At 44.7% G+C, this 25,765-nt stretch overlaps 1 protein-coding gene across 2 annotated transcripts in view; it reads right to left on the bottom strand.

Annotated features, from left to right (window-relative positions):
* Window positions 1-23,873, bottom strand: part of PGCKA1 (PDCD10 and GCKIII kinases associated 1) — a 52,529-nt gene extending 28,656 nt beyond the window's left edge. The window contains exon 1 of one of the 2 annotated variants that reach the window (XM_035111879.3): window positions 23,626-23,873. The gene's annotated coding sequence lies outside the window, so the exon portion shown is untranslated. The remainder of the gene's footprint in view (window positions 1-23,625) is intronic. The other variant, XM_035111881.3, reaches the window with a different exon arrangement.
* Between the last annotated feature and the right edge of the window lie 1,892 nt (window positions 23,874-25,765).

The raw sequence follows: 25,765 nt of genomic DNA, 5'->3' as shown, positions 1-25,765 counted from the left end.
AATAAGTTTTGATGGATGTAACAATGGATTAATGAATGGTTTCGTTCATGTAAAATATGCAGGGATGTATGGTATGCAAAACGAACCATGGAAAGAGAAGGCAAGTCATTGATTTAAGGTTGTTTGAATGAATATTTTGAAATGTAATTTAGAAAATTTAATCATACCTACCTACCTACCTACCTACCTACCTACCTAGAAAAGGAAGGAAGGAAGGAAGGAAGGAAGGAAGAAAGAAAAAAAGAAAGAAAGAAAGAAAGAAAGAAAGAGGTGTGTTGTCAACATTCACTGAAAATCATATCATGAAGTTTCCAGGTACCCTTCTGTGGGGAGAGAGTCCCACAACTTAAGAGTCTGCACAGCAAATGCCCTCTTACAGGGCACCCCACCCTGAGGTTCTGATGGAGGAGGAGCTACCAAAAGGGTTCTTTCCGCCGATAGTAACTCTCAATTATACATGCCAAGTCGGGGCAGGGTCAAATCAGGCATGAGGGTCAGAACATCCTGTTTTGCCACCAGGTGAAATGGGAAGTGTCCCTTGTCCTGTCCTGGCTCACCTGCGGCTGCTTGTCCCCACTTCCCTGCCTGCCATGCCACCTCCGCCACTGGTGGAGAAGTGCGCTAATTTTGACCAAGATCTTGCTCGAGACCATATAACACCAGTCGTGAAAGTTCTGCATTGGCTCCCAGTACATTTCCGAGCACAATTCAAAGTGTTGGTGCTGACCTTTAAAGCCCTTAACAGCTTCAGCTCAGTATACCTGAAGGAGCGTCTCCACCCCTGTCGTTCAGCCGAGGGCCTTCTGGTGGTTCCCTCACTGCGAGAAGGGAACCAGGCAGAGGGCCTTCTTGGTTGTGGCACCCACCTGGTGGAATGCCCTCCCATCAGATGTCAAGGAAATAAACAATGACCTGACTTTTAGAAGATAGATAAGGCAGCCCTGTTTAGGGAAGTTTTTAATGTTTGATGTTTTATCATGTTTTTAATATTCTGTTGGGAGCCGGCCAGGGTGGCTGGAGAAATAATAAGTTGTTGTTGTTGTTGTTGTTGTTGTTGTTGTTGTTGTTGTTGTTGTTGTTGTTGTTGTTAGTATAACTCCATTCCTATGAATATGTGTGAAGTTGGGTATGAATAAATTATTATTATTATTATTATTACACCTCACAAGGTCATGCACACTTTGAAAGATTTCACGCAATTTTGGCCAATATTGGCGCCACTTCTGCATTGGCAATGGGGCCTGAACAGCCTCCTCTGAGCTGGTTCTGTCAGGGAAATAATGTCAGGGCTTCTCTGAGCTCAAGGTACTCACCTACAGAGACACTTGTCTGCTGCACCTTTACACAAATGAAATCTCTGGCCTTGCTTCCTTGGAAAATATATACTGATTATTGGACCATGTACCAGAGGAGATGCCATGCATTGAACTCTGCTGCTGATCCCTTCTTCTCCTTCCAACCTGGCTCTGAAATCCTACTGCATCTCTGCACGTGACAGTGAATCATTTGATCGCTTCCAGTGTAGAGATGACCTGACATAAAATGAGAATGCCTGCCCATCTTTCCCCAAAAGTTTTAGGCTTCACCTAGTCTGCAGGCACACCCAGAACAGGGATTCCTGCAGAAACATGGGGGCAGCTCTTCTGAGTGTGTTTAGACTCCCCAGAACAAGTCTTTCAGGGCATATGACTGAAGTGTGCTTCAAAATTTTAACTCCGAAAAGTATGCCAGACTCTCCAAGTGTCCCTTTTTTCCAGGGACAGTCCCGGATTTACAAAAGCTGTCTTGGTTTCTGATTTGATCCCGGAATGTTACGACATCCCTATTTTCATTGGAGAAATGTTGGAGGGTACGGAGTTATGCAACCCCTGAGCCAAGGAGATCAGTAACTATGCAACCTTCAAAAGACACCTGAAGGCAGCCCTGTACAGTGGTACCAGGCCCGGCTCTAGGTAGACCCCCGGTGGTGCAGGGCACCATGGCGCCGGCCCGCCAGAAAGGCGCCGTGAGCTGCGCCCGCCTGCTGGCCAGCCGATCCGCCGGTCCGCCGCGCAGCTGCGCCTGTGGGAGCCGCGCTGCACGCTGCGCCCACCGCGCTGGGAAACGGGGCGGGAGGGCGCCAGAGAGATTGCGCTGTGCCTGCCTGCCCGCCCGCCGCTGTGCCCACCCGCCCACCGCGCTGGGAAACGGGGCGGGAGGGCGCCGGAGAGATCCGGCGCACCACAGCGGCAGGGGCGTTTAAGACGGCCCTGAGTGGTACCTCGGGTTACAGACACTTCAGGTTACAGACACTTCGGGTTACAAACTCCGCTAACCAGGAAGTGGTTGCTCCAGGTTAAGAACTTTGCCCCAGGATAAGAATGGAAATCGCAAGCCAGCGGCGCAGCGGCAACAAGAGGCCCCATTAGCAAAAGCACGCTTCAGGTTAAGAACCGTTTCAGGTTAAGAACAGACCTCTGGAATGAATTAAATTCTTAACCCGAGGTACCATTGTATAGGGAAGGGTGTTTTTATTTTATTTTAATGTTTTATTATGTTTCTATATATGTCGGAAGCCACCCAGAGTGGCTGAGGAAACCCATTCAGATGGATGGGGTATAAATAATGAAATTATTAGGATTGTTGTTGTTTAGTCATTTAGTCGTGTCCGACTCTTCGTGACCCCATGGACCATAGCACGCCAGGCACTCCTGTCTTGCACTGCCTCCCGCAGCTTGGTCAAACTCATGTTCGTAGCTTCGAGAACACTGTCCAACCATTCGTCCTCTGTCATCCCCTTCTCCTAGTGCCCTCAATCTTTCCCAACATCAGGGTCTTTTCCAAGGATTCTTCTCTTCTCAAGTTATTAGGATTAGGATTATGAAATAGGATGTCCCTCTTTTCATTGGAGAAATGTTGGAGGGCATGGCATGCTAACTAATAGGGGCTTGGGAAAAGCTGTGTACATTACCTGCAGTCTGAAGTTAGTTACGTGGTCACTGGAGTCAGAGCTGCTGTTCTTGACAGGCAAGTGTTTTCCCTCTCTAGCTGTCTCAATTGCTTAGCAAGTTCGGCTGCATTCCAAGGATGAAATCTCTCTCTCTCTCTCTCTCTCTCTCTCTCTCTCTCTCTCTCTCTCTCTCTCTCTCTCTCTCTCTCTCTCCTCTCCTGGAGATGCAATCTGAAGGAAAAAACTGCAGGCTCAACTGATGAAGGTGGTGTCCTCATTGTGTAAACAGCAGAGAATACATTATCATTCCTTTAACCTCCTTCCATGTGATTCTCACCTGTTTGTCTCAAGTCGCTCTTTGTACCTTGTCATTATCCTAAAGTGGAGAGTAATTTGGGGCGTGGGCAACTTGTGCTTGGATCGGATTCTCGTTTTGTAGCTGCTCCTGTATTATTAAGAACTCACAATTAAATAAAGCAATATCAATCATAATTAATACTTCAGTTGGGGCCAGGTTATTTGGTATTTGGTTTCGTATAGTCTCTTTGAAGTTCCTTCTGTGGGAAGAACTTCCTGTCTCCATCTTCCGTGAATATTCTGGAGATTAAGGGTGCCATTCAAAGTAGCTCTAAGCAGAAGCATTTCTGCTTGCTCGACTGGAACAAATTCCCTCTGCATACTGCTTTGGGGCTTCTCCCGACCCCCCCAGAGCACATCTGGAGGAGTCACAGGGGGGTGGAGGAAGCTCCATTGCACTAGTGCTGGGAACAAGGTAATTGAAAGACTCTCTCAAGGCAGATCTTTAAAAATGTAGTATAAACATTGACAACTGGGAAACAGTGGCCTGCAAGCGTTCCAATTGGAGAACAGACTTTACCAAAGGTGTCATGGCCTTTGAAGACACTCGAACTCAAGACGAAAGGGAGAAACGTGCTAAGAGGAAGGCATGCTTGGCAAACCCTCACCATTTTCAACTCCTGCCCGGAAACCTATGTCCCCACTGTGGAAGGACATGTGCATCCAGAATTGACCTCCACAGTCACTTACGGACTGGACTCACTGTTAAAACCGTGTTTATGGAAAACAATCTTACTCGTCTATGAGTGATTGCCAAAGAAGAAAGAAGAAGTTGAATCAAGCCACATAGGTTCACACATCTAGGCACACCACTCGGTTTCTCTACATAGTGCAGATTAAAAACTGTCAACTCAGTTTTTTTAAAAAATATATGTGTGGAATGTTCCTGCTCATTACGTTTTGGATTTCAGGTGATGTGAAGCAACACAGACACACCATCTTGGCAGCTACACCTGATGTATCCCATTCAGAAGTGCAATCCATCATTTGATGTTGCAAGTGATAAATAAGTTTGTGAAACTACACCAGTAGGAAAGAGACGTCAGCGCTGTGATATGTGGCAGCCACCCACAGTAGAAACTTTTCTCGTGCTCTGTAATTATCACACATTGTTGGGACAATTGATTTCGGTTTTAGCAAGCTACTGTTCACTTCTGCAGAGGACATTACAGTAACCAAAAGGATATTACTATAAGGATTTGTTAATGCCACAACCTGCCTTTTAACAAGGACAGGTAGTGTGGTGAACATACATGGAAGGGCAGAGTCCCAAACAAAGATTTGAGACTCTGTACTACATTTGTAGCAGCTTTGCACTCCTGTCTCGGAGATGTCTATGCTATCGTGGTCCTGGCTGCAGAGTGGGAGATGGCAGAATGCTCAAGGGCATGCTCTATGGGCACCAGTCCCCCTGGCAGACCAACTCTGTTACAAAGATGTCTGCAAACATTACATAAATGCTGGCAACATCAACCGTGTAGCCCTTGCAGATGATCACAAGACCTGGAGACAGTCAGGTTGTGCATCCGCAGCAGTAATCAGAGGAGGAATGGCAACTGGAAGGAGCACAGAGAGAAGAAACGCCGTGGTGCATCTGCAGCAGCACAACCAGACACCTTCATCTGCCCCAGCTGCAACAAAACATGTCTCTCCTGTATCGGTTTCTACAGCCACAGCAGTTGCAACCCTCCAACGGTTTGACTTTACCTCTGAAGACATGTTCTGAGACAGACTGATGCCAACAGCAAGTGGTCTTTTGAATACAGAGCAAGTCAATCTGTTGCAAGTGGAAGAGAATGTTGGGCTTTGGGAATGCAGCTGCCTCTTCAGACTTGGCTTTGGGAGAACAGACCCTTCTAGAGACAGCAAGAAATATATCTATGCCTGCAGAACGCAAGCTTCATTTACCACTACAGAGGAACCTTGGTTCCCAAGCTTTATCCGTTCTGGGAGTCCGTTTGACTCCCAAAATGGTTCAAGAACCAAGGAAACTCCTGCAGCCAATCGGAAGCCATGCCGGACGTTTGGCTCCCGAAAAACGTTCGCAAACCGGAACAATTGCTTCCAGGTTTGCGGCATTCGGGAGCTGATTTGTTTGGCATCTAAGCTGTTTGGGAACCAAGGTTCCACTGTAGTAGGAAAAGTATAGCACACATTGTGGGAGAGGTGGTGATGTGTAGCTTAATTCTAAGCATAGATTCCCATGTAACCTTGTGTGTGCTGCTTCCCTGTAAGTCGCCTCAGTTTCCGACTCATGAATATAATAGCAATAATTAGGAATGAAAGCATTTGTGATAGTAACCATGCATTTCACTGAATAATTATTACTGCTTTGCCTGTGGCTCGAGTAAAACACTGATTAACACGCGCTGTGCCTAAGGGAGCCAGGCCTATCAGATATCAGTTAACAGATATTGTATGCTTCCTGATTCTTCTGATGTTACAAAACTACACATGATCCGCAATGGGTCAGCCAACCAAAAGACCTCTTCATAAGACCAAGGTCTTGTTCACATGTACGTATACATTATTTGATCACTGCGACTTAATGCGATGGATTGCATGTGTGAATGGTGAAAGGTCACAGAGCAGAGCCTCCATCTCACATCATCTCCAAAGTAATGCTTTTCAGTGGAGCTGGTTCCACACATTCAGCTGTACATCATCAAATCGATCTCAATCTAGCCCAGGGGTCCCCAGACTAAGGCCTGTGGGCTGGATACAGCCCGAAGGCCTCTTTTATCCAGCCCGCAACGACGACGATGACCCCCGCTGCCGCCCGCTCTTAGAGGCGCAGTGCAGCTTCCCACTTCCAGGTCGGATATGCGCTGGAAATAGCTTGCGTGCATGTGCCAGCGTCATTTCCGGTGCACTTCTGGATCGGATGTACACTGGAAATAGCTTGTGTGCATGCGCTAGCATCATTTCCCGTGCACTTCCAGGTCGGAGGACGCTTGTGCGCATGCGCACAACTATTCCCGGCGCTCCTCCCACCCGGAAGTGTGTCGGAAATAGTGTGTGTGCTCGCGTATGGTCGCACGCTCACGTGCCCTCCTCTGCCTTCTGGCCCTCTGCGCCAGAGGCGTGGCAGACACTGGCCCAAAGCCAGGTAAGTTTGGGGACCCCTGATCTAGCTTATCTCATTAGGTTGTTAGAATAAAAAGGGGGCAGTGTTCAACAGAGTTCCTTGGTCAGCCGGTTAGTGGACCAGGCCCTTTTTATACCCTCAGCAGAAGAGTAAATAAGGCCTGGTTTTGTTGATTATTTATGAAGTGTAAGGTGGGTTCCCACAAGGCAAAACACAGTGATAACAGCAAATATATTTATTGAACAAATAGAACTGGACAACAGCAGCAACGCAACTGCTTCAATACATTTCTGAAGGCCTGGGCCACTCCCGCTCCCAACGTGATTGGCTGTTCAAACTTCCAAGCTGCGAATCATAAGTCAGAGTTTAAGGGCCAATGGCAGAGGCCCAAGTCCTGAAATGTTCTGTGATTGGATAGCATGAATATCCAATCAGGGGTTCAGATTCCTTAGCTCAGGCAAACACAGACCACTGAATACACAACAATTTAATTCAGTGAGATAAATTGCAACTTGTTAAATTGACATTTAATTTTATTTATTCCCTCTTTTGCTCTTATAGCAAAGTGGTATGCCATGAAAGGTTAACTTAACAGAAGGAGATACCAAATAAAACTGCTTTAGTCAAAGAAATCTCAGTCTGTGATGAACTTCATTGTATTTTGAGAGCAAAAAATCATGCATCTAGGGTCTTTATAGAACAGAATGCAACCATACTAGCTCTTGTACTTAGTTCACAACTGCTAGGAGATTATCTGCACCTATTGCAAACTGAAGGTTTGGAATAATTCAGTTTCAACTTGTGTTAGGAACATGAAATGAGTAGCTTCAATTTTTCAGCATCTTCTCCACATCAAACTGGAACAAAATTTGGGGAAGGGATATGTCATGAAGTTTGCAGAACTAATGATATTCAGACGTGAACATCATGAGCCATGCTTTAGGAGACTTAAACAGGATTTTGAAAGGGGAAAAATAAGCCTAACTCCCTAAAAACTAAATAGGATATATAGATGGAGGCAGTGAGAAGAGAATAAAACGGTACTTTTTGTTGTTTTTTCCTACGGAGACACAGATAACAGCTGAGATTGCATTTTCAGTGTAGTACAGATTGCAAAACTTTAGAGAGGATTGTCATTTACTATCATCTCTCAAAGCTGGAAGGTAAACAGAAATGAAAATATTTCTGGGGTTCATTGGAATGCACTGCAACACTTTGTTCCACCTGCACTAAGCCTATCGCTTCTTAGGCTAAGGAAAAAATGGGCAGGATAGTTTAAAACAATGGCAACAACAGCTGGATAACTTCAGCTGTATCTTTCCACTAAAGGGCACAATGCATGGAACCAATAATAGCCCCGAGGACAGAACATTCGCCCTCAACTTGGGTTCAGATCCAAGACTTAGCTATTTTCCTGTTGGATGGCCTTAGGCAAATTGCTGCTTTAGGCCATTCCTCTGCAGAGCAGGAAAATAGTGACAGAGTTATTGGCTATCAGGTAAGATAAAGACAAGCACTGAAGACATTTCCAGGTGTTGCATTGTTAACAAATCCTGGTTCTTGCTCACACTCTGCAATTAAATTCTATTTACACAGTGTACAAGTGCTTTGCAATGTGAATATCCAAGATGAGTCCATGGTCCATTGAGCCTACCATCTAGGGACGCAGGTGGCGCTGTGGCATAAACCACTGAGCCTCTTGGGCTTCCCGATCGGAAGGTTGGTGGTTCGAATCCCTGTGATGGAGTGAGCTCCCGTTGCTCTGTCCCAGCTTCTGCCAATCTAGCAGTTCGAAAGCATGCCAGTGCAAGTAGATAAATAGGTACCGCTGCGGTGGGAAGGTAAACGACATTTCCGTGTGCTCTGGTTTCTGTCACAGTGTCCCGTTGCGCCAGAAGCGGTTTAGTCCTGTTGGCCACATGACCCGGAAAGCTGTCTGTGGACAAACACCAGCTCCTTTGGGCTGAAGCCAGATGAGCGCTGCAACCCCATAGTCGCCTTTGACTGGACTTAACTATCCGGGGTCCTTTACCTTTTTACCTTACCATCTAACACAAAGACCAAGAAGAGCTCTCAAAGGATCACTCTGGCCTAGGGGATGTTACAGACTGGTGCTTTGGGATACACACAAAACTTTCCAGTTTCTTCTCCATTTGGCACAATCCCTACGCATCCAGTCCGGGTACACGCCAGCAACTGTTCAGCGTGAAAAGAAAGATTGCATACCCTCCAAATGTCCCTATTTTCCAGGGACAGTTCCGGAATTAAAGAAGGCGCCCCAGTTTCTGAATTGATCCCAGAACGTCCCGGCTTCCCTTTTTCCTCCCCTCCACATCTTGGAGAACAATTAAAAGTGGTGTGTGTGTGTGTGTGTAGGTGAAGAAACTGAGTTCTGTTTATACTGAAAATAAAATTCCTGTACCAAATGAAGGCGTATGAAGCTCTTCCTATAATTTTGAAGGAAAACGTCACCCATGCGCTTTAAATTCTTTAATTGCAATGCTTCAGCAGCCAGCCATTTTTAAGGAAACATGTGGAGCATTTATTCCTTTATTGTAAATGGAGGCTTACACTGTCTACTGGTAAGTAAGTTCCACTATTCAATGAAGCTTGCTCCCAGGTAACTGGGTAAAGGCTGTGCAGCAGTCTTACATTATATAACCCTAAGCATTTTTCCTCAGAACTAAGTCCCACTGAGTTCAATAGGATTTTCTCTCTGGTATGTTCCTGATCATTCTCACAGTTTCCACCATTATTATTATTATTATTATTATTATTATTATTATTATTATTATTATTATTATTTCCTGCCATTTTCCATGACAGGGACTCAAGTCAGCTTACAGCTAAAAACTTTATTTCATTCCATTTATCTGTGGAAGATGTTGCGCACAATCCCTTCCCTTGTACATTTTTTTATTTACAACAATCCTGTGAGGTAATTTTCATTGGATAAATGTGGAAGGTATGAGATTGTGGTCTCTCAATACTTTCCATGAAAATTGTTTCAAATCGGTCTATTCCCAGTCCACCATCACGTTCAATTTTGTCTCTTTTTTATATAAAAAAGACAGGGTTTAACAAAATAATTTAATCTGTATCTCATGCCTAAGATACTTCCCCCCCCAATTGATTTTTCTCTCTCAAAAAGAATTTCCTTGACACATTTATGAGAGATGTGACAGGAGAACTTGCGTCCTTATAAAGCCACAACCATTTGGAGTAAAATGTTCAAATCCAAGCAATTGTGTCTTAGTGAATCGGCAAAGCCACTTAATTGACCCAAGGGGCAGGTGCAATCCATATATACAGGGGGAAAACTATAATGGTGAGGCCTCTGTGAAGCACAGTTTCTATTTCCATCCTGCTATTGAATGGAAAGGTGTTTGATTCCTTTATCTTAATGTTATTTACAGTCTTTTGCAGTCCTGCACTGGAACAATGCTTAAAAGCTGAAGAAAACATTTGTTCCTTTAAGAGATTTAGCATTGTCTGGAGTCCGGCCAACTAGCCATTTAATCCATTTTTCCTTCTCAAGAAGAATAGGCTCTCTGTTCACCTAAAGTTACCAACAAAAAGTGAGGCTCCAGCCTAGCGAGGGTAGCTTGTGATGCCACATGTTCAGAAGTAGTATGTGAACTTTTCCAATGAGGTCTTGTTTTTAAACTTCACGGTGCCAATGAACAGGAGTGGCTTGTATACACAGGGAAATACTCTCCCTTATTCTTTATTCCACTCCTCTTGTTTTTCTCCCAGCTGAGCCTTTAACAGCAGGTTGCCTCAAAACAATGACGAGCGTTGGCTCAAGACATTTTGCTGCCTGAGGCAAAGCACAAAATGGTGCCAAGTCAAGGCGCATACTACCCAAGGTCAACAGGGTTATTTTGGCTCCTGAGGCAGAAAAAATAACTCAAATACTTCTCCCCACTACCTGCTGGTAAGAAGGCAACCACAGTTAAGCAACTAAGAATTAGCTACCCTTTCAAGACATTCATCTATACCAGGAGTCCCCAAACTAAGGCCCGGGGGGCTGGATGTGGCCCAATTGCCTTCTAAATCCGGCCCACGGAAGGTCCGGGAATCAGCATGTTTTTACATGAGTAGAATGTGTCCTTTTATTTAAAATGTATCTCTGGGTTATTTGTGGGGCATAGGAATTCATTCATATTTTTTCCCAAAATATAGTCTGGCCCCCCACAAGGTCTGAGGAACAGTGGACCAGCCCCCTGCTGAAAAAGTTTGCTGACCCCTGATCTATACAGTCATACCTTGGTTTTCGAACAGTTTAATCCTCAAACATTTTGGCTCCCGAACACTGCAAACCCAGAAGTGACTTTTCCAGTTTGTGAACTATTTTTGGGAGTCCGATGGGGCTTCTGCAGCTTCCGATTGGCTGCAGGAGCTTCCTGCAGCCAATCAGAAGCCATGCTTTGGTTTCCGAATGTTTTGGAAGTCGAATGGACTTCCGGAACGGTTTCCGTTCGACTTCCAAGTTATGGAAGCTCCTCTCCACTTCCATCACAGCCTGTAAAAGCTTCACTTACTTATATAGATACCACAGTATTTCACTTTAGGGTGCATATGATAATTATGGGCCTTAAGGACACTTTCCAGGACATGCAAACAAATGATCTATGGTCTGCCGTGCTAGGCCAAAGGTTGGGAAGAGGTTTCATTTTTGAAGTGAAGTCACTGTAACTTTAGTGTCAGGATTATATTGTTTCAAGTTTCTTTGCTGGAAGCTTATTTTATAGGAAATTGGGAGGGAGCAAACCCAGTCTTCAATGTGATGTTTCTTCTTTGTTACAACATTACAGGTTTCCAAGCCTGCCATTTCTTGCTCTGAAATGTGTGACACATGGGCAAAGAGGCAATATATTCTGTTTTTAAAAATGCTCATTCACTCAGATAATTCCTATGTCGAAATAGGGTTGCAACCCAGAGATAGAAAGAGAAAAAAGAGCACATATATTTAAATTTCCCACTGTGGGAACAAGGCACCTGCAGTTTCAAACCCACACCGAACTCTTGTGTGGATAAGCCTGGAAAAAAATAAAATAAACATCACAGGGCAGCCAGTTCTGCGTTACCGAAAAAGAGAGGAGATGCAACATAAAAAGGGGGGTTAAGGGAACCCAGTTTTGCATAAAATTTGCATATGCTAATTTATTTGGGTAGGCGTAAATTTATTAATAATTACAAAACTTTACAATGCTAACACACACACACACACACACACACACACACACACACACACACACATATAGAACAGTTCCATGTATTCTGACAATTGAAACAAAAGCCTGACATAAATCCACCTGGTCAATTTGGGGGTGCGGGGCAAGAGAATACAAAATACAAGCATGAAAAGAATAGAACCGCAAAGCAGGCAAATATTGTCTTTTCCATGCCCCACCCAGAGGAGGCAAACCAAAAATACATGCTGATAACAAGGACCTTTTTTTTAAGTTTTAAAGAGACAATAACCTCTTTCAGACAGTAGAAGTGAAGTTTCTATATCCAGCAAAACTTTGAAATCCAGGGCACCTTATTTGGCTTCTCCTTTATAGATGTATTGTAGCACTGAATTCTACAATCCCTGCTATAATCATGAAGGATGATTAGGCCCAAATCCAGTTTTCCAGAAAAGGACTCTGCTGAGCGGAGCTCTAGGAGTGGAGACAGCATTGACTTCACAGCTTCATTGGTTTTCTTAGGAACCTAAAAAGTACAGCAGACCAAGGGGCAAAAAGATGGCATGATGACCTCCGTCTCATGGAGGAAAGGGCTCCCCCAGGATGCAACAGCTTTGCCTATTCAATTTCAGCTTGTTACGGTATGCACTTGCTAAAAAGGCACAGGGGCCTTGTAGAAAAACGTGACCGCCTGCCCAAACCAAGAGAAGGATGAAGGATTCTCTCACTGAGGTTCACCCACCACCTGACATTAGGCAGGTGGTGACTGGAAATGGCTTTCTTGGCGATTAAATATGGTAGCCTTCTCCAACCTGGTGCCTTCCAGGACTGCAGCTCCCATCACCCCATGCTAACATAACCAATGGTCCGATGGGATGGCAGCTAGAGTTCAAAACATCTGGAGAGAATCAGGTGGAGGAAGGCTGGCATATGGAATGGCCGTCCCACAAAACGTCACCTACATGATTATGCAGGGCCAGCCCAAGACATTTTGGCCCTTGGGGCAAACCACAAAATGGCACCCAACCAGGGAAGAAGGGGGTGAACAAAGATCGATATTAGGAACAAGGGGGGGGGCAAGTGGAATCAAATCAAGGGTTACCCAATGGTAAAAGTGGGAATCAAAGGCCGTCGTGGGAGGGAAAGGGGTCCACTCTGAATAACACCAGTTGGGTGCAGAGCCCAGGAGACAAATAGAATCGTAGAATTGTAGAGTTGGAAGGGACCCGGGTCCAACCCCTATACAAGGGTCAAACCTGTGACCATAGCGTTATCAACACCATGCTCTAACCACCAGGGGGCAGCCCCCACCATTTCCTCCCTGGGGCTGGGAGGAGAGAGCAGTGTCTCCTATTCACAAAAAAAAAAAAAACTGCTGTGGAGGCAGCATGGGGGGGGGCAGCTGCCAAGAAGGTGGCAGATCCGGCCTCTAAAGAGTGTTCCACAGCCATTGCTGGCAGCAGCGGGCTATACATTCCTTGAAGGCCAGATCTGCTGCCGCTGTGGATCGTGCCACCCAAGGATCCTCACCTTGCCTCACAAGTAAGCCAGCCCTGTCTTCTGCAAGGTTTTCCTCATATTGAGGCTGCTTCTGCGGTTTTGTATTTATTTATTTAAATTATCGGTACATTGCCTTTCTGAGTGCAAATCCTTCCAAGGCCGCTTACAGGTCATGGAGATCTGTTAATACGAGCAATCACAATATTCAGATATAACGGTTCATTAGGTTCCTTCCCCCCACAGCACAAAGGTGACCTGTTTACCTGCACAAGTAGAAGCACGGCTCAGTTGGTAGGTAGAGCATGAGACTCTCAATTTCAGGATCGTGGATTCAAGCCCCATGTTGCGCAAAAGATTCCTGCATTGCAGGGGGTTGGACTACATGACCCTGGTGGTCCCTTCCAACTCTACAATTCTATGATTTATGACAGGCATCCCCAAACTTCGGCCCTCCAAATGTTTTGGACTACAATTCCCATCATCCCTGACCACTGGTCCTGTTAGCTAGGGATCATGGGAGTTGTAGGCAAAAACATCTGGAGGGCCACAGTTTGGGGATGCCTGATTTATGACAACGGCTAAGGAGCCTAGCTCTTGCACACCGGTTTTTCACAAGTGTTATGGGTGCTGCAATGGAATATCTACAAATAAATTGGAGAGTTGAGAAAATCAAATGAAAAGATTCCAAGAGCTCTGGCCAGGTAAAGGAAAACATGAATGGTACACTTTGACCTCGAAACTATGAAACTAGAGCTGATGAAGAACAAACCGAAACAGGGCCTTGACCTGGATTTCTAAGAACTGGATTGCTGCTGGAATTTGTCTTATTATTCTCAACTTTAAACTTTCTAAAAATTATTCCTTTACCTGGCCAGAGCTCTTGGAATCTTTGCAATGGAATATCTAGGCATGCTTTTTGTAAGAAGGATACAAAGCTGAAAATGAATGAACTGCAGCTAAAGGCTTATATTCATTTTTCACATGGTCTAGTCCAGTGTTTCTCAACCAGTGTGCCTCCAGATGTTTTGGGACTACAACTCCCATCATCCCTAGCTAGCAAGACCAGTGGTCAGGAATGATGGGAGTTGTAGTCCCAAAACATCTGGAGGCACACTGGTTGAGAAACACTGGTCTAGTCCTCATCTGAAGACTGCGAAAACCAAAGCCATACTTCCCCTGCCCGTTCCCCTAATATGCTTATGAGGGTCCCTTCTCCAGTCCTCAGAGAGTGGCTGGACGTGGGGAAGCAGAAAAACGGTCCTCCTTTCGTTCCAGCAGTGGCAGTTTTAATCTGAAATCTTAGGTGCTCAGTACTGCGCCCAGAGCTCAGAAACTCATTGCACTCATGAAATTCCCTGTCACAAAACGTGCCTAGAACAATGGGAGTTTCAAACGCTGCTAGCTCTGAATGATCGCCAGCTTTTCCCCCCTCTCAGGACTCCTGTGCCTTTAATAGCTGAATTACAGGTGCAGTCTTACCTGGCGTGGGAATACAATGACAGGTAAAGAATCGCCTTACTGAATTTCTACCTGTCATGCAACTGTTAAAGGAACTCTGCCAGAACAAAAACAAAGTGCTTGCTTTGCTCTTAATCATCAACTTGCAACCAGGAAAAAGTACGGCTGGATAATCTGCTCAGCTTTTGTTTTCTGCTTTGGTATTCCGGCAGTAAGAAGCTATTCTTTGTTAATTATCACATTGTCTGCGACCACGCAGGTCACTTGCAGGAGTGTACGGTGTTACATTAGTTGTTTGGCTTTTAAAATGTGACAGGTGCATGGTGTTTATGGGAGAAAACCATTGCTAGGTGGGCATTAAGCTGATGTCATTGAGCAGGGAGGAAATAAGAACCACTAAGGGCATATGGCAGGTCAAGAAAAGAACACAAAATCCTTCTTACCAACCACAGGTACCACAAACATCTCTTTAAGCAAAGGGATTTGGGGCTTTGGCAGGCATTCCTAATCCATTTAATTGCTTACGGCTGCAGTCACTCAGTGTGTAGAGTCTGCCTCATTTTAATTAATTCCTTTTATTAACTTGCTTCAACCATTTGACACCAGTTAAACCATTAGCTGGAGTTAAACTAGTTAAACCATTAGAGACATCACCTTGCCAACAAAGGTCCATATAGTTAAAGCTATGGTTTTCCCAGTAGCATAGCTGCCAAGTTATCCCTTTTTTTCCAGGGATTTTCCATTATGCTGAATAGGCTTCCTCGCAAGAAAAGGGAAAACTTGGCAGCTATGCCCAGTAGTGATGTATGGAAGTGAGAGCTGGACCATAAAGAAGGCTGATCGCCGAAGAATTGATGCTTTTGAATTATGGTGCTGGAGGAGACTCTTGAGAGTCCCATGGACTGCAAGAAGATCAAACCTATCAATTCTGAAGGAAATCAGTCCCGAGTGCTCACTGGAAGGACAGATCCTGAAGCTGAGGCTCCAATACTTTGGCCACCTCATGAGAAGAGAAGACTCCCTGGAAAAAACCCTGATGTTGGGAAAGATGGAGGGCACAAGGAGAAGGGGATGACAGAGGACGAGATGGTTGCACAGTGTTCTCGAAGCTACAAACATGAATTTGACCAAACTGCAGGAGGAATACAGGAGTGCCTGGCGTGCTCTGGTCCATGGGGTCACAAAGAGTCAGACACGACTAAACGACTAAACAACAACAACAACAAAACCATTAGCCAGCCTGTCATGCAGACTCTCCTAGTGTAAGGTTACGATATTATTTTCAATGACTCCGTGGACACTTTTCAACTTCAATGGATTTTGTATGAGGATTGATTTGTAAATCCGGGGACTGTCCCCAGGAAACGGGGACATCTGTTAACCTTATCCTAGTGTCCCTATTTTCCCAGGACGGCCCTAGACTTAAAGAAGCCACCCCAGTTTTTGATTTGATTTCAGAATGTCCCGCTTTTCCTTAGGGCATTGGAGGGAATGGAGTTACTTGACCCCCTGAGCCAATGAGATAAGTAACTATACCACCTTTAGAAGACATCTGAAGGCAGTTTAATGTTTTATTATGTTGGAAGCTGCCCAGAGTGGCTGAGACAACCCAGTCAGATGGATGGGGTATAAATAATGTTGTTGTTGTTGAATAGGATGTGCCTATTTTCATCAGAGAAATGCTAGAGGGTATGGTCATGCAATTCTTCCTTCAAACCTTGTGCCTTTAACTACTGCACAATAACTTCCACCATCAGTGGGTGTAGGGTTCCCTCAGCACACAGCAATAGGAAAATGCTGTACAGTGGTACCTCGGTTTATGAACACAATTGGTTCCGGAAGTCTGTTCATAAACTGAAGCGTTCATAAACTGAAGCAAACTTTCCCATTGAAAGTAATGGAAAGTGGATTAATCTGTTCCAGACGGTCCGGGGAGTACTTAAACTGAAGCGTTCATAAACTGACGTAAACTTTCCCATTGAAAGTAATGTTAAGTGGATTAATCCGTTCCAGACGGGTCTGCGGAGTACTCAACCTGAAGCGCACTTAACCCGAAGCATGGGTGTGATTGGTTCCGGTAGTCTGTTAATGAACTGAAGCGTTCATAAACTGAAGCAAACTTTCCCATTGAAAGTAATGGAAAGCGAATTAATCCGTTCCAGATGGGTCCGCGGCGTTCGTAAACCGAAAATTCGTAAACCGAGGTGTTCATAAACCGAGGTTCCACTGTACATCTGCCAGGAGTGTTAAATGTATGGAGCCTTCGCCCAGAAAAAAAACAAACAGTGGCAGACGAAAGGCACCCTCGGATGATTCAAACTTAGAAACATTAAGATTGCAATGTTTAAAGGGCTAGGTTAATCGATTAAAACTTGTTTAAAAGTCAACCAACGTCTGATGAATTTGGGCAGTAGATTGATATTTATAGAAATAATTAACTGAAGATAGCATGAGACAAGTTCCTCCTTTCCTCATACAGGTGACATCATTGTGCCTTACCTTTTATATATAAAGTAGAAAGCCTGAAAGGGAAGATTGCTTGTGTACACGTACCTGTGTGTCCTCTAGGTAGCAGGTTCCTATCAATCACACAATGCTTTTATTGCTAACAGCATTTGTCTCTGCATGTTCAACCTGAACCGACCCTCCTGTAACTTAAGCCCATTAGATCCAGTCCAGCACTCCGGGGCAACAGAGAATCCCCCCCTTGACTGTATTTAAGACTGAACGCTAATTTTTCCGTAGCACCTGGTTGGCCTATATACAACTTTTTAAACCCTTCTTTGATTTTGCACACAGATGAATGCTTCTGGAATTTATGACCGTGTGAAATGGAATGGGTGATGTGTGAGTCACAATGGAAACAATTGTTAGCGGCTACAGCGACAGATCATTTAGATTTCCCTCCCGCCATAAATTATGGTAGTGGGAAAATTAACTCGTTAAAAGAGAGAGCTCAGTCAGTAGAGCATGAGCCTTTTAATCTCAGGGTCATGGGTTCAAGTCCCAAACTGTGCAAAAGATACCTGCATTGCAGGGGGTTGGACTAGATGACCCTTGTGGTCCCTTCCAACTCTATGATTCTATGAAAAGGCTGCTTTTTTTGCTTACAACAGTCTGTAGGAGAATAATAATCACAGACTAATGTGAAAATCACAGTTGCGCTGAAAGCAGGGGATTAGACCATGGGTAGGCAAACTAAGACTCGGGGGGGGGGGGCTGGATCTGGCCCAATCGCCTTCTAAATGGGAATCAGCATGATTTTACATGAGCAGAATGTGTCCTTTTATTTAAAATGCATCTCTGGGTTATTTGTGGGGCATAGGAATTCATTCTTTTATCTTCTTCAAAGGTCTGAGGGACGGTGGACCGACCCCCTGCTGAAAAAGTTTGCTGACCCCTGAATTAGACAATCTGCAAAACTTTCATAGCACAGCCAACTCCAAGGAACCCTTTTTGTACCACTTGAATGTCAAAATAGCCTTGTTAAGTAGTTTACGTATTATAAACCAGCTATGCGAACTTCAAAATAAAAACATCCCATCAGTGAAACAGATCGAAAGGCAATCCACTTAAAACAACACAGCGAGTGGACCAGGTTGAGAGATCAAGGGAATTCCTGTGTAAATAGGCAGCGTGAAGCGGCAGCCTCAGGGAAGAGATTTTGGACCAGCATTCGTTGGCACCAAAGTGCCAAATTTATCACTGTAATTCACTGTATTTCCAGTTCTAAGCATTTCTTTGCTCATGTAAGTGTAACCAAGTCACCGGCACCACATTTGTCTGGGAGGAAGGTATTAGCAGATTCAGGGTCACTCTGAGGTTTGGAGGGGCACACACCTTTTATTTTTAAGGGAAAAATCCTAAGGGCAGGTGAGCCACAATAAATAATGCAATGAACAACATTCAGTGGCCACAGAATGGCAGCACACTGGCTCCTTTCCACCACAGACAGCCAAATGTGTTTGAATTGCAATTGTGCTGTAATAAGCATAAGCAATTTCATTGTGGGATTAGGCATTTTATTAAATGTTGGTAAGCTAAAAACAGCACTCACACACCATTATGGCCAGTTTGCCAACACACTTTGCTTCGAAAGCCAGAGCAGGAGATTTCACAAAATTTATGTATCGCTTGCTTTTTGAAAAACCTCAAAGCAGTTTACAAAATAAAAATAACCGCTAAAAAAATTAACAACCATAACTGATAACACACAGAAGGTTAAAACCGCAATAAAATAGACTAAAACAAATCCAAACTCCTAACAAACTTCCTAAACATCAGGGTGGATATGTTTAAAGAAGAATGCCATCGGCAGGGACTCAAAAAAGTTTCTCTGGTGCAGAGAAAATGACCGTAAATGCATAGGAAGTGGAAAAGCGATTTCTGCAATGTGTAAGGAAGCCCTCAGGCAGGGAGAAAAGGAGAGTTACAAGTACAGGAAGAGCACTTCTGGATAATATGCATTTAACATTTTCATAACGCTTTAGAGATAGTGTCCAAAAGGACTATTCCAATATACGTTGGAGACTGTTTATAAAAAGCCAGTTTATACAGTACTCAGCCCTGTTGGCTGCTTCTGAATAATGTGGGTATGAGATCCAGAGTAAAACAAGATTCGTTTAGGAATGGTTTATCGGTGTTGTGCCAAAGACATTGAACAGTTGTATTTACCTCCCTGATCAAATATTTGCTATTCTCTTTTAAAGTGTTCCAGGAACATATGACGTCACTAAACACCTCTCTCACATTTACCTTTGAGTATATCTTACAATGCTGGATGTTCAGGACCCACCCAGCCACTATGTACGGTCATTATTTAAAATAAAAGTGAAGGCACAATAAAAGAGCTTTACCGGTTATGAGTTGGTGGCCACTCCCTCCCCATACTGGCGACGTAGCAAGCAAACAGTAGCAGCGATCGTGTGTATTTCCTTAAATAGTTATACGTACAGGGGCCATTCAGCTAAGCACTTCTGGTCCCTTACTTTTTAGTGGGAAACATAAGTTTCAAGAACATAAGAACTGATTGAGAGTTCATTTAGCCTGGCATTCAGTGGCTAGCCACATGGTCCCAAATACCTTACAAATAGGCCATAGAAAAGACAACAACCCACTTCTGATATTTATTCCCTGTAGCTGGTGTTCAGAGAATATGAATACAGAGATACCACTTCAGTATCATGCAAAATAGACATTGATAGATCTGTTCTTCCATCACAACCCTCACCACTGCCTCCCCCCAAAGTGAGTATTTGCAACCGCTTAATAGTTCCAGTCTAAGATGAAACTGATCCCACAATACACCATCAGTTCTGGCAACAACTGCAGAGTCAAGGCTTCATCCATAGCATGCCCTGGATTTGAGTCGATTGTCAGCTTCCTCTCCTGTTTATTTCCTTAGTACAGTGGTACTTCTAGTTGTGGACATGAACCATTCCAGGGTGCCATTCGCACCCCCAAAAGTCCGCAAGCGCGGATCACGATAGAGCGCTTCTGTGCATGCGCGAAGCACGCAGAACACTTCTGCGTGAACCCACTTCTGCGTGAACCCACACAGCGAAACCCGGAAGTATACACTTCCACGTTTGCCGCGTTCGCAAGCCGAAAAGACGCAACATGAACCCAACGCAACACGAGGTATGACTGTACTAAAAAGTGGTGCCACCACCGAGAAGACTCTACCCTACATCAGGGGCTTCCCCTGTAGATCTCAGAAGGTTGGAGCAGGCATCTCACAAGATACGCAGAGCCCAAGCAATAGAGGGCTTTGATGGACAAGACCAGCACTTTGAAACTCAGTTCCTTCAGCATTGGTGAAATAAGCTCACTAATATTAGCATTAATTCATGACTCTGAAACAGCTGCAAGTTCCAAGCAAATTCCCAATGTAGTTAACAAGATACATAAAACACTCCTTTCACTTGGCCTCCACAAGGGTACCCATGAAACACCAAGATGGACTCTAAAACTCATTTCAGTCTGCAGTTACCTCACCTTTGGAAAAAGCAGGGCTTCATTTAGAATTGTCAATATCATGGGTAGGCAAACTATGGCCTGGGGGCCGGAATTACCTTCTAAATCCAGCCCGCAGATGGTCCAGGAATCAGCGTGTTTTACATGAGTAGAATGTGTTCTTTTATTTAAAATGCATCTCTGGGTTATTTGTGGGGCCTGCCTGCTGTTTTGACATGAGTAGAATATGTGTCCTTTTATTTAAAATGCATCTCTGGGTTATTTGTGGGGCATTTTCATTCATCCCCCCCCCCAAAATATAGTCTGCCCCCCCACAAGGTCTGAGGGATAGTGGACAAGCCCCCTGCTGAAAAAGTTTGCTGACCCCTGGTCAAGATCTCTACTCCTGAATCAGAAGCCACCAATCACCATAATCTCGGGCATAACTAGAAAAAATGGCAAGAGGTCCATGAATGGATACCCCTCACTATAATAATAATAATAATAATAATAATAATAATAATAATAATAATAACAATCAGTAATGCTAGGGTTTCTGATTCAATCTAGGACATTAACTGATTTGTCTGGAGCCAACATGCCCATATTGTTTATTAAACACAGATAGCAACACTTCCTTTTTAGAGTTTTGAGAACTTCTCTAAGTTGCACATCAGAGCTGGAGTATGTAACACACTGTAGCTAATTTTTTGAGGGGGCACCTCAAATGTTTTACGCAAACATATACAAGGCTGTATGTGCACAAAGTGTCTTTAAATCCCCAATGGAAATAACTGATAGAAAAATAGATACCAGGATTGTCAGACACAGTAACTAACAAGATCAGCGAGTGAAGCACAGCAAAACACCATTGTGTTCTAGAACAATCACAGCATTGGATTTATAGGCCTCTCCCTCCCAAAGGAGAACTGTCCAGAACGAGAAAGGTGACTGTTGTTTTTCCTGCAACAGAACCAAGAGCCTGGCAACATCTTAAATACTAATACTTTTATTATGTACCATAAGCTTTCATTGGCTTATGTCTAAAGGACCATGCTAGTTTGTGAAAGCTGACGCCATAATAAGTGTGTTTCAGAGCAATCCTAAGTATAAGAAGCCAGTGGAATTTATGCAAACATAAATCATCCAATTCCAAACTCTGTTCAGGATTGAAGCAACTGATGGCTGAAGTGGCCCAAGTCTGGCAGAAAGAAAACAAGCCTTTATAATAGAACTTGATTTACAGCACTCTGTTCGTCCATGTAAGTTCAGCTAATTTACCAGTCGTGCCTGATTTTGGGTGGGCGCTGTGGGTGATTCGCCCATAAATTCCACTGAGCCAAGAGGGTGCAAAATTAGAATATCCATAATTGAGAAGATCCATAATTGAGAAGATCCATTTGGGGGCGCCAAATTTTGGCCTCACACATGGAGTCATACCATGAAAGATTACTGAAGTCTACTCTTGGTTGCCATGTCACATGGCTAAAAGAGCTAAAAGAGGTTTGGAATATAGTCGTATCTTGGAAGTCAAATGGAATCCGTTCCGGAAGTCCGTTCAACTTCCAAAATGTTTGGAAACCAAAGCACCATTTCTGATTGGCTGCAGGAAGCTCCTGCAGCCAGTCGGAAGCCGTGGAAGCCCCATCAGACATTCGGCGTCCAAAAATAGTTCGTAAACCGGAACAGTCACTTCCAGGTTTGCAGTGTTTGGGAGCCAAAACGTTCGAGAACTAAGCTGTTTGAAAACCAAGGTACGACTGTAGTTGTAAGTCTCTCCTTGCCCATCCTGCCCCTGCTATACCCCAAACCACATTTATTTTTGGAGTGGGGACAGCGTAAGTTTTACTGGCTTAAGCTGGCTGAGCTGGTATAGACCTGACTCAGCTGGGTTAAGCGAGTTCTGCCAATGTGGCCCCAGCTGAGCTCAGCCAGGACAGCCTGCAATCTGTCTGTTCCAGACTTGATCATCCCAGCAGATCTTGGCTATAGGTTATGTGCTGTTAGGTGTCATTTTTTCCATTCCCATAGTGGGCGTAACAAAAACAATCTCCTAAAAGACATCAAGTTACATCAAATGAAAAGCACCGGTGGAGGAAGTAGGAGAATCTCCCTTTCTCCCGCCATTGTCCTTCTTTCATAGGACATGTAGAACCCGACAGCAGCAACTCAAGACCATTATTGCCCAAGTTCACATTTGTACATCCACCTGATTTAGAATCAGAAGCATGCTATTTTTTCAGACTTTATAATTGTTCACTTGCCTTCCTTCCAATCCCATTTACACCCCCAACCACTTCTTATGTAACACACTTTCACCCACGTTCCCTGCCAAACATTCACACATCAGAGAGCCTCATCTAAGGAGTGTGTATCTGTTACGACACACAAGTTTTCAAATGTGCATTTAATGCATTCACTTTTTTAAAAAAATTGTAAAAAGAATTCTCTTGAACTTAATGGAATTTGAAATCAATAGGGGAAGCCGCTTTTCATACAAAACATATCACAACCTTTCAAGAGACATGTGCCAAATATATGTCATTTCCCCCCAAGCAATTCCCACCAACTGCTGCCCATCCCCATGCATGTTACAATTTAAAATCTGGAATTTATTAACCTGATATTTGGGGCTCCAGATTTGGGGCTTAATTTGCAAACAGGTAGTATCACAAAGAGGTCTCCGACAACAGACGGTCCCCCCACTTTACGAGATCCCACCCCAAGGGTAAATCTGGATTAAATTGCCAGGGAGGGGGGGGACAGGAAACACAGGCTGGCACCTGATGTTTTCAACATTGTGTGGGTGCTGCAAAAAGCCTTTCATGCACGAGTAGCCCTGATCTCACGATAAACACCTGTTGGCAGCACCCATGCCATTCAACCTCAACCCATCTGTTGAAGAAACGCACAAAGTTTTCGAAAGCCCTGGAGCCACTGATGACTAGAGGAATGTACTTGCTCGTTTAAAAGTAGAACCAAACAGTGCTTCTTGCAGCAACAAGTGAAACTCTTAATAGGTTTCTATCCGAAGGATCACAGTCCTTCTGCTACGACACATAACATTATGCCAGGTGTCTCAGTCTCAAAAGCCTGACAGGGAAAGTGGCAAAAGTTTTGAAAGGGAGAAGAGCCTCTCTTACCTGCAGCTTCTGTGCTGTTGGGGAAACGAAGCTGGCTGCTGATTAGGATCTCCCATGGCTTAAGCCCGGCTTCTGCATTTGAATGCTAAATATGTAACAAATGCCTCCTTTAGCAGGCAGGAGTTTGCATGACCTCCTAATGAGAGACACTGTCGCGAGTGTCATTGGGCACCCAGGAGTCATGTGACGGCAGATGAAAATAAAACCCTTTAAAGTTTGCATTTAATACTTCCTAGACTCTGTAACCCTTTACCTGCAAGCTAGAAAACCTGCCAAACTTCATTGCTCCTGGAGGGGAAAAAAAAGGGCAAACAAACCTCCAACAGCCCACGTGATGGCTTTACTACACAATGGCTAATTTCTGTAGCAATCTGAGCAGGTTTTTGTGACCGTGCTTTTGTGTGTTTTCGGTACTTTGCTCCCTCTGGAAGTCACAAAATTGACAGCTCTCTTCCTGCTGGGTGAATTTAGCTCAGGAACTGGAAACACCACTATTCTTGGCAGTGCTCTATGGAAATAAAGGCTCCCCGGGCGTACCCAGGATCAAAACTAGGGGGGGGGCAAGGGGAGGGGCCAAGGCACGGAAGGGGAGGGGCCACAAAGTGGGCGGGAACGGCGAACTCGCGCTCCGCCGGGCTGTGCCCCTCCCTAGCAGCAGGGCTGGTGGGCGGAGGCGGAGCCCAGCCCAGCGGAGCGCGAGTTCAGCGTTCCTGCCCGCCGCGCCGCGCTCTCTGGTTCCCCGCCGCGCTTGGCCTTGCCAGAGGGCGCGACGGGGAGCTGGAGGGAGGGTGCGGCGCGGTGCGGCGGGAATGGCGAACTCGCGCTCCGCCGGGCTGTGCTCCGCCTCTGCCCACCAGCCCTGCTTCTAGAGTAGGGCAGCTGCCCTAACTTGCCGCATGGTGGGTACGCCCTTGCTCCCCGTGATCTCCTTTCCACCCAAGGGGACACCTGAGCAGACAGGTCGCACTGTCAGAAGTCTCTATTGGATATTTCCCTTCCAAAGAATACTATCAGCATTGTTTACATGATGAGACCCTGGGACAAGAAGTGCCTTTGGGGTGTGTTATTTCTACCAGCAGTAAGTAGGGTTGTCAGGTGACCAAAACAAAACACCAGCCTGGACTTGTGACTGTTATCAGCAACTTGATGGGCAGAAAATCATAGTATACAAGTAACCACATGTGAATAACTCAAGGGCTGTCACATGGAAGACAGAGCTAGTTTGTTTCCTCCAGCTCTGCAGGGTAGGACTCGAACCAATGGCTTCAAGTTACAAGAAAGGAGATTCCGAGTCAACATCAGGAAAAACTTTCTGACAGTAAGGGTTGTTTGACAGTGGAACGGTCTCGGTGGACTCTCCTTCCTTGGAGGTTTTTAAGCAGAGGTTGGATGGCCATCTGCCATGGATGCTTCAGTTGAGATTCCTGCATTGCAGGGGGTTGGTCTGGATGACCCTTGGGGACCCTTCCAACTCTATGATCTGCACATCAAATTGCTATTAAAGATATAGCTACAGGGCCGTCTTAAGCATATCCAGTACCATGGTGGAAAGCTCCACTAGCTTCTATGGGTAAGACATCCCTGGAGGTGATTGAAGAGTTGACAAGCCTATGAGAAAAGGGCTGGCTTTCACAGCCTTGAGCCTACTACCAATGATTAATCTGCTAATAATGTGCCATTGGTTTCAGTCACATACCTCCTTCCAGATAAGGACTGTAGTTTCAAAGAGATACACTTGAAGGAAGCAAGGTGCACGCGTGTCACACAAGGAACTAAACTGCCTGAGGTGTCCTTGTGCACCTTTTTGGCACGCAAGAGTTCTGCACAACTAGTTCCCAAAATTTGGGTGCCGGTTTTGGCGGATGGCATGAGAGTTCCTTCACTGTACAGAGGGAAGAAAATGAAGTCTGAAAATGATGTATAGGTGGTGGTACTTAACACCAGTCAAGTAAGCGCAAATGTATAAATCAGAAAATATGTGGTGGCAGTGTTAAGGTATAATTTTTTTGGGGGGAAATGATATACAATGAACTGAAGAAAATGTTTAAAATAACCTTCCTTAAAAAACCAGAAGCCTTCCTATTAGAAATTATAGGAAGAGGAGGAAAAAAAATCTGTTCATGTATGTGACTACAACCAC

This window comes from Zootoca vivipara, chromosome Z1 (genome assembly GCF_965207765.1).
Source record: "Zootoca vivipara chromosome Z1, rZooViv2.hap1.1, whole genome shotgun sequence".
In the NCBI taxonomy this organism is placed as follows: Eukaryota; Metazoa; Chordata; class Lepidosauria; order Squamata; family Lacertidae; genus Zootoca; species Zootoca vivipara.
Note: the sequence above shows the minus strand (reverse complement) of the source record. Positions and strands in the feature narration are given on the sequence as shown.